The sequence below is a fragment of the Saccopteryx leptura genome, chromosome 6 (genome assembly GCF_036850995.1).
Source record: "Saccopteryx leptura isolate mSacLep1 chromosome 6, mSacLep1_pri_phased_curated, whole genome shotgun sequence".
Taxonomy (NCBI): domain Eukaryota; kingdom Metazoa; phylum Chordata; class Mammalia; order Chiroptera; family Emballonuridae; genus Saccopteryx; species Saccopteryx leptura.
The window spans coordinates 128792743-128804001 of NC_089508.1; the positions used below are offsets into that span (position 1 = coordinate 128792743).

At 42.4% G+C, this 11259-nt stretch overlaps 1 pseudogene; it reads right to left on the minus strand.

Moving 5' to 3' along the window:
* Window positions 1–1783: 1783 nt before the first annotated feature.
* Window positions 1784–10846, minus strand: LOC136377173 (40S ribosomal protein S3a-like; annotated as a pseudogene).
* Between the last annotated feature and the right edge of the window lie 413 nt (window positions 10847–11259).

An 11259-nucleotide genomic window follows, 5' to 3' on the forward strand; every position in this document is an offset into this window, starting at 1 on the left:
GTCAGAGGATGTTTCCCAGACCAGTAGCCACCACTTCTCTCCCCTTTACCCCTGCAGCTCCCCATACATGACATGGGAGGGGCAGGGGGGGCATGGTGGGAATAGTTCTCGCTTAGCCCTGAGCAAGGCTCGTAAGGAGCAGAGACCCCAAGAGCCCCAACCTCAGCAGAAAGGGCAGCCTGGGAGATGTCTAGAACAGACAGGTGCCCTCCAGCCTGGATCCTGCATCTCCCATCCTACCCCTCTCTCTCACCTGTGATAATTGGAGAGGTACAAGATGTTCCACTACAGCCTAAGGATTATTTTGAGCGGAAGATATTTGAGAATCAACTGATACAGGAAGAGGGCTTTTTCTGACCTTCCCCTTTACTGCCTGAAAACAGAACCTTCCAAAAGAATTTATATGTCATAAATCCCCTCCCTGGGTGTTCTACAACCAATGTTTGACTTCCTCTACCAGAGACCAGGATAAGAAATCACCTAAACAGATTGTCACAACTCACATATCTCCCACCTAATCTCCTTAAGGGCTTATTTATCATTCCTAAGTCATTCATTTCCCCATCAGTGCCCTCTTCCTCCTTCCCCTTCCTCTATTAAGATGGCACATTCTACCTGATAAGGGTTTGATATTCAAAATATTTAAAGAACTCTTACAACTCAATAGCAAAGGCCTGACCTGTGGTGGCGCAGTGGATAAAGCGTCGACCTGGAAATGCTGAGGTCGCCGGTTCGAAACCCTGGGCTTGCCTGGTCAAGGCACATATGGGAGTTGATGCTTCCAGCTCCTCCCCCCTGTCTCTCTCTCTTCTCTCTCTCCTCTCTAAAATGAATAAATAAAAAAAAATAGCAAAAACAAACAATCCAATTAAAAAATGTGCAGAAGGACTGAATAGACATTTTTTCCAAAGAGGTCATTCAGATGGCCAATAGACATATGAAAAGATGCTCAACATCACTAATCATCAGAGAAATGCAAATCAAACCCACAATGAGATATCACCTCACAGCTGTCAGAATGGCTAGCATCAATAAATCAACACACAACAAGTGTAGGGGCTAGCATCAATAAATCAACACACAACAAGTGTAGGTGAGGATGTGGAGAAAAGGTAACCCTCGTGCACTGATGATGGGAATGCAGACTGGTGCAACCATTGTGAAAAGCAGTATGGAGTTACCTCAAGAAATCCAAAATGGAACCGCCTTATGTAATTCCATTTCTGGAAATATTTTCCAGGTCCATCCATGTCCATGTTGTCACAAAAGATTAGATTCCTTTGTTTTGTTTTGTTTTTTAGTGAGACAGAGACAGAGATAGGGACAGATAGAAAGGGAAAGAAATGAGAAGCATCAATTCTTTGTTCTGGCACCTTAGTTGTTCATTGATTGCTTTCTCATATGTGCCTTAAGCTGAGGGCTACAGACAAGCAAGTGGCCCCTTGCTGAAGCCAGTGACCTTGGGCTCAAGCTGGTGAGCCTGCTCTCAAGCCGGCAACCTCAGGGCTTCAAACATGGGTCCTCAGCATCCCAGGCTGATGCTTTATCCACTGCACCACTGCCTGGTCAGGCTACCACAGCTTTTTTATCCTTTCATCTACTGATGGGCACTTGGGTTGCTTCCAAATTTTGGCTGTTGTAAATAACGCTGCAATGATAATATTCTTTCAACTTAGTGTTTCAGGATTTTTAGACTATATTCCCAGAAATGGAATCACTGGGTCAAAAGGCAGTACCATTTAAAATTTTAAAAAAATATATCACAAATAGGACTTCTTATTTGTCACCATTGAATGTCTGAATTGTAAACAGGTCCATGGGCTGGGGGCTCATACACTTCAGCACCTGTCCCATCCCCAGCAGCTTTTCCAGAACTGCTCCCCTCACCATGAAGCTCCGTGAGGTCTCCCAACTCACACTGGGGCTTTCTCAGCATTTTGACTTTCCTAACAAAGACATCGTGGAGTGGATAAATTGATTGGCAAGGCTGTTCTATGACTTTTCCAATGCTAATGGAATCAATTTACTGACTGCTTCTCTTAACTCATTTGTCTGCACCTCTCGGGTCATGATTTATATCATCTTCTTCCGGATTTGGTGGACCTGTTGATGCTGAGCATAAGAAGTCTTCCAAATCTGATTGTTGAGTTTTTTAGTAAAATCAACACAAAATAGATGAAATAAATAACCATCTTAACATGAGCTTCAAATCTTGGTTTGTAACTTTTTGACCATGGGGCACAGGGTAAGATCCATGCAACAAAATTTGTCAGGCAGTTTTTGCCTTGAACATCCTCAGTAATTAGCTTGAATTTTCTAAATACAACTTCATCATTCTGCAGATCAGCCAGGCTTACTTCAAAAACACGAACCTTGAGACCATCAGATGCAATTTTGGTTCCTAGAGTTCTTGTGGGGAGGCAGAGAGACCGACTCCTGCATGTGCCCCAACTAGTATCCACCCCAAAAGCCCACTAGGGGGCAATGCTCTGCCCATCTGGGCCACTGCTGAGCAACAGAGCTATTTTAGCACCTGAGGCAGGCCATGGAGCCATCCTCAGTGCAGGGGTGAGGAAGGGGATAACTGACTCAAACATTTGAGCCATGACTGCAGGAAGAGAAGAGAGAGAGAGAGAGAGAAAGGGAGGAGAAGGGAGTGAAGAAGCAGATGATCGCTTTTCCTCTGTTCCCTGACTGAGAATCAAACCCAGAATTTCCACATGCCCAGCAGACTCTTTATTGTTGTGCCAATAAAGTTGTATGCTGGGCATACAACTTTTATTACAGCATATTGTTACAATTGTTTAATTTTATTATTGGCCATTGTTGTTCAGCTCTTGCAGTGCCTAATTTATAAATTAGACTTTGTCACAGGCATATATGTATAAGAAAGAGCATAGCATCTATGGGGTTTGGTACTATCCACAGTGGTTTCAGGCATCTGCCTGGGTAAAGGGAGATACCTTATTTAAGAGGTGCAAGCCCAGAGTGGGGGTAAAGAAAGGGGAAGTTAGGCCAGAGAAGATGGTGAATGGAATGTGCACAGGTGCTGGCTACAGGGTCATCAGCCTCCATGTTGCTCTGCACAGGGCATGTCCAGAGGGCCACACAGAGGAATGGCACCTTGAAGCAGCCCAAAGAGAGGGAAAGGCAGGAGGATTTACCTGCTTCCCATCTCCTCATTCCCACTGGCCAAGTTTCTTTCTGGGAAATGAATTCACCTATGCTTTGGAATTCATTGCCAAGCTCCTCAGAGCTTGCCTTGTGATGTGGGGTTTTATCCAACTCTAAAAGTGGACAGTGGCTGATGCTGGGAGTATGCTGACTTAGAGCCATAGTGCAGATGGCTGAGGGAGCTGAATGCACACCCACAGGAGGTTCGTGCCCTCACATTCTGTTCTGGTCATGTTCCAGGTTGACTTGGATGCTGGTAAAATTCATGTGATGCATTCACTGCAGGTTGACACACAATTTCTCCACTTGTGAAATGAGAGGGCTGGCTTAGGGCTCCCCTTCCCCTTACGTGGCCCCTACTTGAGGGGTGTGTGTGTGTGTGTGTGTGGCTAATTATCAATCTACTCTACATTTGTGGATGAGGAAGATGGAAGGGCAGTAAGGAAGAGGCCACTCTTCCTGATTCTAAGATGGCAGTGGAGTAGGCAGACATACGAACTGCCACCTCATGGGACCAAACTAGATTACAAATTAATTTAAGAACAATCGTTATGAAAATCCAACTTTGGACTAAAAGAACAGGACTCGAAAACCAAGGAGCACAGAAGAATCCACACTGACCCTAGTAGGAAGTGTAAGAACGTGGTAGGAACCCCCTGCTCCCAGAAGTGAGGGGCGGCTGAAGGTCTAGAGCAGTGGTAGTCAACCTGGTCCCTACCGCTCACTAGTGGGCGTTCCAGCTTTCATGGTGGGCGGTAGCGGAGCAACCAAAGTATAAACAAAAAGATAGATTTAACTATAGTAAGTTGTTTTATAAAGATTTATTCTGCCAAACAGCAAAAATCTGACATAAAGTACTTGGTAGGTAATTATTATTATATGCTTTAACTTGCTGTAACTCTGCTTTATAAATTTTATAAAGTTAGTTACTTCCCTACTTTATAAATCACCATTACTGTGGAACCGGTGGCGGTTAGAAAATTTTACTACTAACAGAGATACAAAAGTGGGCAGTAGGTATAAAATGGTTGACTACGCCTGGTCTAGAGGGTTTCTTATTATGTGGAGAGAGACCCTGAGAGGTGGGGATCCTCAGTCCCAGGAGCTCCAGCCTAGAAACCCAGAGACTGGAGGAGACAGCCTGACAGCATTGAGTGGGGAGAAGAGTGGGATTTCTGTCTGTGGGAAATGGCTGGTGAAGAAGTTGCAGCTTTAAAGGGCCAGTGCAGAAAATATTGCTCACAGCCACTTGCCTGGGGCTCCGGGGGCAAAGAGGGCTGAGAGGACTTGTCTTGTGTGAAGAGAGTGGGGAGATTGAGGCACGGGGACACAAATGGTGACATGGAGAAGAATACTTGAGCTGAGTCATTCTCCAGTGCTGACACTCTCTCTATTCAGCACAAGCCTAGCATGGAGCCAGTAGATCCACCTCCAGGAAGCTCTCCCACTCCAATCAGCGCTAAAGGCCATTTGGAAAGGAGGAAGTAAAGGGGAGGGGCAGTGATTCAGGTTTCTGGAGAGACCTGAGCTACACCTCCCCTTCTGATACAAAGAATGCGCCCCACCCCAGGATAGTAACTGGGCAGACCATGCCTTCTGGTTCTCAGAAGTGATGCCCATCACATTCCTGAATAGAGTTTCAACTGGGGCCAAAGAGCAAGATATGCCCACTACCCCCCCACCCACCCATCCTAAACAGAAGTTCCCTGCTGGGTTCAGCAAACAAACAGCAGGAAAATTAAGACTTTTAAATGGCTCTACTTGTTAAGGAGAATTAAAATCTGAGCAACCAGCATAGGCTGAGGGACAAATCCCTGGAGGAGGGGCTGCATTTCATAAACCAACCTCAGATCCACAACACCAACAAGCTTGCAAACTGCACCAAAAAGGGGGAAGACAGAGAAATATAATCCAAATGAATCAACAAGAGAAATTCCCAGAAAAAGAACTGAATGAGATGGAAGTAACCAAATTACCAGATTCAGAGTTTAAAATAATGATTGTTAGGATACTTAAGGATCTCAGAGCTACAATGGATGAATTTAATGAGCACCTAAATAAAAAAATTTCAAGCATCAAAAAGGACACTGAAATCGTAAAAAAAAATCAATCATAAATGAAAATTACAATATCAGAAATGAAGACTACACTAGAAGGAATCCACAGCAGGCTGGATGAAGCAGAGGATCAAATCAGTGAATTAGAGGACAAGATAAATAAAAACACAGAAACAGAGCAGCAAAAAGAAAAGAGGTTCAAAAAGTTTGAGGAAACTATAAGAGAACTCTGTGACAATATGAAGAGAAATAACATCCGCATCATAGGGGTTCTTGAAGGAGAAGAGAAAGAACAAGGGATAGAGAACCTGTTTGAAGAAATTATAGCTGAAAACTTTCCTAAATTGATGAAGGAAAAGTTCAAGAAGCACAGAGAGTTCCAGTAAAGAGAACCTGAGGAGGCCTACATCAAGACACATCATAATTAAAGTACCAAAGTTAAGAGATAAAGAAAAAATACTAAAAGCAGCAAGAGAAAAGAAGTCAATCACCTACAAAGGAGCTGCTATAAGGATGACATCGACTTTTCTTTTTTTTTTTAATTTTTTTTAGAGAGGAGAGAGAGAGAGAGACAGAGAGAGAAAAGGGGGAGGAGCTGGAAGCATCAACTCCCATATGTGCCTTGACCAGGCAAGCCCAGGGTTTTGAACCGGCGACCTCAGCATTTCCAGGTCGACGCTTTATCCACTGCGCCACCACAGGTCAGGTGACATCGACTTTTCAACAGAAACACTTGAGGCCAGAAGGGAATGGCAAGAAATATTCAAAGTAATGCAAAACAAGAACCTACAACCAAGACTTCTTTATCCAGCAAGATTATCATTTAAAATTGAAGGAGAAATAAAGAGCTTCCCAGACAAAAAAACAAAACAAAACAAAACTCAATGAATTCATTACAACCAAACCAGTACGGCATGAAATGTTAAGGGGCTTGCTATAAAAAGAGCAAAGGAAAAAAGAAATTGAGAAAAAGAGGATGATAGGTGTAAAGAATAAAATGCCCATAAATAACTACATATCAATAATAACCTTAAATGCAAATGGATTAAATGCTTCAATCAAAAGATGTAGGGTAGCTGTGTGAATAAGAAAACAAGACCTGTACATATGCTGTCTACAAGAGACCCACCTCAGAACAAAAGATACACATAGACTGAAAGTAAAGGGATGGAAAAAAATATTTCACGCAAACGGAAAGAAAAAAAAAAGCTGGGGTAGCAATTCTAATATCTGACAAAATAAACTTTAAAACAAAGGCTATAGTAAGAGATAAAGAAGGTCACTACATAATGATAAAAGGAGCAATCCAACAGGAGGATATAACCATTATAAATATCTATGCACCTAATATAGGAGCACCTAAATATATAAAGCAGATTTTTATGTACATAAAGGGCAAGATCAACAGCAATACCCCACTAACATCAATGAATAGAACTCCAGACGAAAATTAACAAAGAAACAGCAGCCTTAAATGACACACTAGATCAACTGGATTTAATAGATATCTTCAGAACCTTTCACCCCAAAGCAGCAGAATATACATTCTTTTCATGTGCTCACAGTACATTCTCTAGGATAGACCACATGCTAGGACACAAAACAAGTCTTAATAAATTTAAGAAGATTGAAATCATATCAAGCACCTTCTTTAATCACAACGGCATGAAACTAGAAATCAACTACAATAGAAAAACTGAAAAACATTCAAATACTTGGAGACTAAATAGTATGCTATTAAATAATGACTGGGTTAACAATGAGATCAAGGAAGAAATCAAAAACTTCCTTGAAACAAATAAAAATGAACATACAACAACTCAAAATTTATGGGACACAGCAAAAGCAGTCCTGAGAGGGAAGTTCATAGCATTACAGGCATACATTAAGAAGCTAGAAAAAGCTCAAATAAACAACTTAACCCTGCAACTAAAAGAACTAGAAAAAGAACAGCAAGTAAAGCCCAGAGGAAGTAGAAGGAAGGAAATAATAAAGATCAGAGCAGAAATAAATGACATAGAGGCAAAAAAACAATACAGAAGATCAATGAAAACAAGAGCTGGTTGTTTGAAAAGGTAAACAAAATTGATGAACCTTTAACCAGACTCACCAAGAAAAAAAGAGAGAGGACTCAAATAAATAAAATTAGAAATGAGAGTGGAGAAGTAACAACCGACAGCAGAAATTCAAAGGATTGTAAGAAAATACTATGTATGCCCAAAAATGAGACAACCTAGATGAAATGGACAAATTCCTTGAAAAATATAATCATTCAAAAATCAATCTGGAAGAATCAGAAAACCTAAACAGACCGATTACAACAAAAGAGATTGAAACTGTTATCAAAAACTCTCAACAAACAAAAGTCCTGGGCCTGATGGCTTCACAGGCAAATTTTACAAATATTCAAAGAAGAATTAACTCCTATCCTTCTCAAGCTATTTCAAAAAGTTCAGGAGGAAGAAAAACTTCCAAACTTCTTTTATGAGGCAAACATAATCCCATTCCAAAACCAGGTAAAGACACTACAAAGAAAGAAAACTATAGGCCAATATCCCTGATGAATTTAGATGCTAAAATTCTCAACAAAATATTAGCAAATCGGCCTGACCTGTGGTGGCGCAGTGGATAAAGCGTTGACCTGGAAATGCTGAGGTCGCTGGTTCGAAACCCTGGGCTTGCCTGGTCAAGGCACATATGGGAGTTGATACTTCCAGCTCCTCCCCACCTTCTCTCTCTGTCTCTCTCTCTTCTCTCTCTCACTCTCTGTCTCTCTCTCTCCCTTTCTCTCTCCTCTCTAAAATGAATAAATAAAATTTAAAAAAATATATTAGCAAATCAGATCCAGCAATACATGAAAAAAATCATACATCACGATCAAGTGGGATTTATTCTGGAGAGGCAAGACTGGTACAATATTTGCAAATCAATCAACGTGATTCATCACATAAACAAAAGGAAGGATAAAAACCACATGATAATATCAATAGATGCAGAAAAAGCATTTGATAAAATCCAGCACCCATTTATGATCAAAACTCTCAGCAAAGTGGGAATACAGGGAACATACCTCAACATGATAAAGGCCATCTATGACAGGCCCACAGCCAACATGGGCAAAGTTAAAAGCAATCCCCTTAAGAACAGGAACAAGGCAGGGGTGCCCCCTTTCACCACGCTTATTCAACATAGTTCTGGAAGTCCTAGCCACAGCAATCAGACAAAAAGAAGAAATAAAAGGCATCCAAATTTGAAAAGAAGAAATAAAACTTTCATTATTTGCTGATGACTTGATACTATACATAGAAAACCCTAAAGTCTCAGTCAAAAGGTTACTTGAACTTATAAATTAATTCAGCAAGGTGGCAGGATATAAAATCAATATTTAGAAATCAGTGGCATTTATATATACCAACAATGAACTATCTGAAAGAGAAATTAAGAAAACAATCCCCTTCACTATTGCAACCAAAAAAATAAAGTACCTAGGAGTAAATTTAACCAAGGAGGTTAAAGACCTGTACTCCAAAAATTAAAAAACATTGATAAAAGAAATCAAGGAAGATACAAACAAGTGGAAGGAAACATATACCGTGTTCATAGATAGGAAGAATAAATATCATTAAAATGTCTATACTATCCAAAGCAATTTATAAATTCAATGCAATTCCTATTAAATACCAATGGCATACTTCAAAGACATATAACAAATATTCCAAAAATTTATATGGAACCAAAAAAGAACACGAATAGCCTCAGCAATCTTGAAAAAGAAGAATAAAGTGGGTGGTATCACACTTCCTGATATCAAGTGATACTACAAGGCCATGGTACTCAAAACAGCTTGGTACTGGCAAAAGAGCAGGCATATAGATCAATGGAACAGAACAGAAAACCCAGAAATAAACCCACACCTTTATGGACAATTGATATTTGACAAAGGAGGTAAGAGCACACAACGGAGTAAAGACAGTCTCTTTAACAAATGGTGCTGGGAAAATTGGACAATCGCCTGTCCCACCATTTGAGATACCCCTTAACAAGGACTCAGACCAAACACCTGCCCCCATCCCAACCCTACACTGGCATTTGGGGATAAAATTCAACCATCAGATAGGAGAAAGGTATTTGGAGTCTAGACTCTATAGCAGACTAGCCTGGGCAAGCCACTAGCCTCTCTAGGCCTCAGTTTCCTTGCCTGTAAAAGGGAAAAATAGTAGTACCTGCATCATGAAGATTAAATGAGATAGTACTTTAAAAATTGCAAAGCAGCCTCTGGCCCACCACAAACATCAGTTGTTCCCTTGACCCTCGTCCATCCCCAGGTCACAAACAAACAAACATCTCCACATTGGAAAGAGGTCTATTTCTATCCATGCAAACTTCTATAACAATACTGGTGGTTTACAAACTACAGAAAGCAACAGCATGGCCAGGTGGTGAGACCCCTCTTTCTAGTTCATAGCTGGCACCTTCTCGCCATGCCCACACCATGTGGTGGAAGGGCCTCACTCCAGTTCTGACCGTCTCCCAGGGAGGAAGGCTCAGGGGCCCACCCAGCTCACTCACACTTCCACGTCTGCTGCCTGTGGTCACACCCCCCACAAGCTAGTCTTGTGGTGCAGCCCAGCCACGACCCAATAGTTAAAGTCACATTTTCCAGTAGCACCTCCTGTGTACTAGGGACCCAGAAGTGACTCAGACCCTGTCTGACTTATGCAATTGCTGTAATAGTAGGAGCCACCTATTGCTGTCTTTGATTGTAGCACCAGCTTTGTGTCTGACATAAACACACACATGTGCTTTTTTCTTTTTTTTAAGTGAGAGTAGGGGAGATAGAGAGTAAGACTCCCACATATTCCCCAACTGGGATCCACCTGACACATCCCATCTGGAGCCGAGGCTCTACCCATCTGGGGGCCATGCTTGCAACCAAGCTATTTTTAATGCCTAAGGCAGAGGCTCTAGGGAGCCATCCTCAGTGCCCAGGCCAATGTGCTCGAATTAATCAAGGGGAAGAGAGAGGGGGGTGGTAGGAGGAGGGGAAGGGAGACAACGAGAAGTAGAGGGAGGAGAAGCAGATGGTCATCTCTCCTGTGTGCCCTGACCAGGAATTGAGCCTGGGACTTCTACACGCCAGGTTGATGCTCTACCAACCGGCCAGGGCCCCCCTGTGCATTTTGTTTAATTCTGACCACAACCTTGAAGCTTGTGTCACTTGCCCATTTTACAGATGAGGAAACTAAGCTCAGTTAGCTCTGGGACTTACCTAAGATCACCAAAGAGGAAGAGGGGCCTGGTTTAGATTCAGTACACTCCATGGTTGAATTTCCAGGAGGAAACATGCTAGAGGTATGTCCATTGGCCCTCAATCAGCCAGGTTTTCTCAATCTTTGTATAAAGTGGTTGGTGGCCAATGCACCCACCACATACTCTTCAGGCCAAGGTCCTGGGCAACTTCCTGTCTAGATGTTTGTGTGTGCATGGGAGTGCTCACCGGAGCAGCGAGGACCTTCCCCCTTGTCAGTGCAGTGCAGCCTGCTAGCTCACAGGCTGACCCTGGGCTCCTGCAGCAGGCCATCGTCCAGAACGAGGTCTTCTCGTCCTTTGTCCATACTTTGCTGCCCTCCTTCCTGCTGAGACTCCCCTTTCTGCAGCTGGCCCAGAGAATCTGGCCACCCCTGAGAAACTAAGCCCATGGTCTAGGCCAGTGTGGTGTGAGAAATGCCCTTTCCAAACTCTTTTATCAGGAAGCTGATGCCTGGGACACCACTGTCATTCCCCTCAAGGAAACAAAGAACCATTCTGAATAAGTGGAGGAAATATTTGGTGAAGCCAAGAATCTATTGACTATTCTAAATTTGCTGAAACTGGGTCAGTATTTGGCTTTGACCCTCTAGGATAAATATCAATATGGAGGAAACTCTCACAGTGGTGGGTACTCTACAGACCAGTGAATGCACCTATTATTGATGCTGTGCAGGTGGGCAGTGAACTGGGGATTCTAAAACGTTATTTTTCACATGAT